This window comes from Carya illinoinensis, chromosome 6 (genome assembly GCF_018687715.1).
Source record: "Carya illinoinensis cultivar Pawnee chromosome 6, C.illinoinensisPawnee_v1, whole genome shotgun sequence".
In the NCBI taxonomy this organism is placed as follows: domain Eukaryota; kingdom Viridiplantae; phylum Streptophyta; class Magnoliopsida; order Fagales; family Juglandaceae; genus Carya; species Carya illinoinensis.
In genome coordinates, this window is record NC_056757.1 from 1,933,115 (window position 1) to 1,936,103 (window position 2,989).

General features: G+C 34.6%; 1 long non-coding RNA gene across 1 annotated transcript; it reads right to left on the reverse strand.

Annotated features, from left to right (window-relative positions):
* Positions 1 to 327: 327 nt before the first annotated feature.
* Positions 328 to 2,769, reverse strand: LOC122314408. The gene is made up of 2 exons (XR_006243704.1): positions 2,141 to 2,769; positions 328 to 604 (listed from the first exon to the last, which is right to left on the reverse strand). It is a non-coding gene; the product is annotated as an uncharacterized LOC122314408 (long non-coding RNA).
* Positions 2,770 to 2,989: the final 220 nt, after the last annotated feature.

Consider the following 2,989-nt stretch of genomic DNA (forward strand, 5'->3'; position numbering starts at 1 on the left):
ATATAAATGTTGAGAGTACTAAAAACTGAGATGGCCTTTTGCAAACTCGGTGCTTCGCAAACTAGGGAAAACTGAAACTCCGAGTTTGCAATTAACCCTTAAATTAATATATAACCATTTGCGAAGAAAATAAAAGATATTGGGCTGAGAGTTGTCCTTGTAATATTGGGCTGAACACCATACCAATACAGAGAGGAAAAACCAAAATGCAAATCAAGCATAAGTAAAAGGTGCCTGATGCTCCTTATAGCTGTAACGGTCCGGTCCTTAGGGGTTAGAGAGTTAATTCTTATAACTTGAAAACATCTTCAATAATACAACCATATATAATTCAAAAACTCCAAAATAATAAATTTATTTATTCAAATCAAGTGTACTTGTGCTTTCATCAAGATACTGAAATAAAACCTCAATAAAATAAATTAAAATCTCCTCCAACACTCATAAATATCCATAACTCAAAACACTAAAATAACATAAATAATAAATCTATCAAATAAAACTCTCCAATAACTACTTGTACCTTTGGCACTTATTCCTTAACGATTATCGAATATTGTTAACAATTCCTACTCTTGACTCTCAGCTAAAGCATCAAAATTATCTGAAAATATTGTGAAAATAAGATGTAAGTTATCAACAACTCAGTAAACAAAGAACACATACTAGTGTGTAAACATGAGCACTTATAGAGTTCAGAATGCAGAACAAAACATTTACCTTCAAAATCCTAAAATCAGAACATTTGTTTTTTTTTTCATAGTGTGGAAGCAAAACATGTAAACAGAATATCAGAGCGAAGATTCATAAATAATTTCACTCAAAAATATCATTTGGCATGTCATAAATGATTATTATATTAGAACATCATATCAGAACAGAGGCCATGTATAACTCTGGTGGTAGGGTTGTGCATCTGTAGATAACCTAGAAGAACTTAAATCACTCTGTCACCAAGGTGTGCATTCAAACAAAGACCACTACTATAACCGTGGTTGGGCCGTATCCACTATTATAACCCATGGTTGGGCTGTATCCACTATTATAACCCATGGTTGGGCCATATACTACAATTATCACCCGTGGCAGGCCGTAATTGAACAGAGTGGAAACAGAATCAAAGTCAGAATCAGAAAGTCATGCCAAAGTTTCTTTTTCTTGAGTCATATCTTATTAAAATAGAGTACTGAGTATAATCATATCATCTATAGAATCAAAACAAATTCATAGAATACTCTAATAATCATGCACAAATTTTATATTCACTCTTTTTGCATAGTTCAAAAACTAGAATGCTAAAAATAAGCTTATGTCTACAATAATCATGACAAAAATACTTTCTCTTTCATTAGAGTTCATAAGTAATACCTAACAAATAACTGAGGTTATTTTCACAACTCTTTTCAAAATTAAAATGCATATTTTCTAAAGTTAACCTTATTTCATTTTCTTTTTATGTAAAGTCTAGTATATGAACCCTACTTACCTGAACTTCTTAACTTATTAGAATTTCTCCACAGAAATACTGAACAAAAGTCACTCGTCACCTATAGAAAATTCAAGCAATTTAAATAAATCTCTAATTGAATAGTTACTTCATAATTACACCTGAAATACCTATTTTAATATCTCAAAAACTTAAAATTTCTCTCAACTCTAAAATACAATCACTTTCTAAATTCATCAGTGCCCACTTAATAACTCCGACTAAAACATTAAATTCTAACTTATTTACTAGCGTAATCGAACTACAAAATTTAATACTAGATAATTTAATTATATCAAATATTTTAAATTAAACAACTTTTATTTAATAAACCAGATCATATCTAAAGTGCTTGAAAAAGTAAAATAAAATTACATCATTATCGTTTACTTTTGAAGGAAAAAAGTCTCTACTTAATAACAACTTAAATTACTTAATGATTTCTGTAAACATAAATAAAACAGAGCCCACTAATACATATTAAAGGTTTAAAAACAATAACACAGTTTGTAACTCAAAGGGTAAAGATGTAACTTCATCTCGATTAATATATGCATGACCAACTTCATGGTAAGCTTCAATAGAATATTTGTTATTTGAAAACATGCTCATAGCGTGAAGCAAAGACTTGCGCAACGGTTTGCAGAAACTTACGCAACCGAGACTAACCAACGGCTGAAGTTCCAAGCGGCCACAAGGTAAGCGATGGCGGCCTTTTCGTGCGTGGTGGAGCTGAGAAAGAGAGAGAGGAAAATAGAGAGAGATGCAAAGGGACAACACGGCTTGCGGAAGAGAAACGGAGGAGAAGCTGTGTGCTTATCGAGAGGAAAACCACTGGGGTGACAAGCAGTATTCGGCGGCAGCTCCCGTGCAGGTGGAGGCGACGAGCAGGGCTGGCGAAGCCACTAGGCTTCCGATGTGTGACGGGTTGAAAGCACAAAATGTGCTCTGTTTTAATAGGCAAAAACATAGGTTTGATGTACACGGGTTGGGTGGTCCTCTGCGGTTGGGTGCGACGCCGTGCTTGGAGTTGGACAGTGGGCTTCGAGCTGTTGAAGAATTTAGGTTGAGCTTCTGTGAAAGTGGAGGACGTGCAGACTGCAGTTTCGAACGGCAGAGGCGTTAGTGCATGCAGGGATAACGCCGTAGAGTCTCTAGATGGCCCATGGGAATGCTACTTTTGCTTGGTTCTTCAACATACGTGGGAGAGAGAGAAAAAGAAAGGAACCGAAGAAAAAAAGGATCATGAGCGGCAACGCTAATTGAGGGAGTTGTGCATAAGATTATATCTCTCTATTATAAAAAGTACCTATCTAACGGTTATTTAACAGTAATTCTTGTTTTCTTATTTTTCCGTCTATTTTTACTGTTTTATTTAACACCGTGTAAATTGATCGGATCTACGTCAGTTCTTCTTCTTAATTTCTTTAACCTTTACGTCTTCTATTCTGCATATTCTCATTCGTTTAACTCTCCAAAGCCAAACTCCTTTCCTTACGTCTG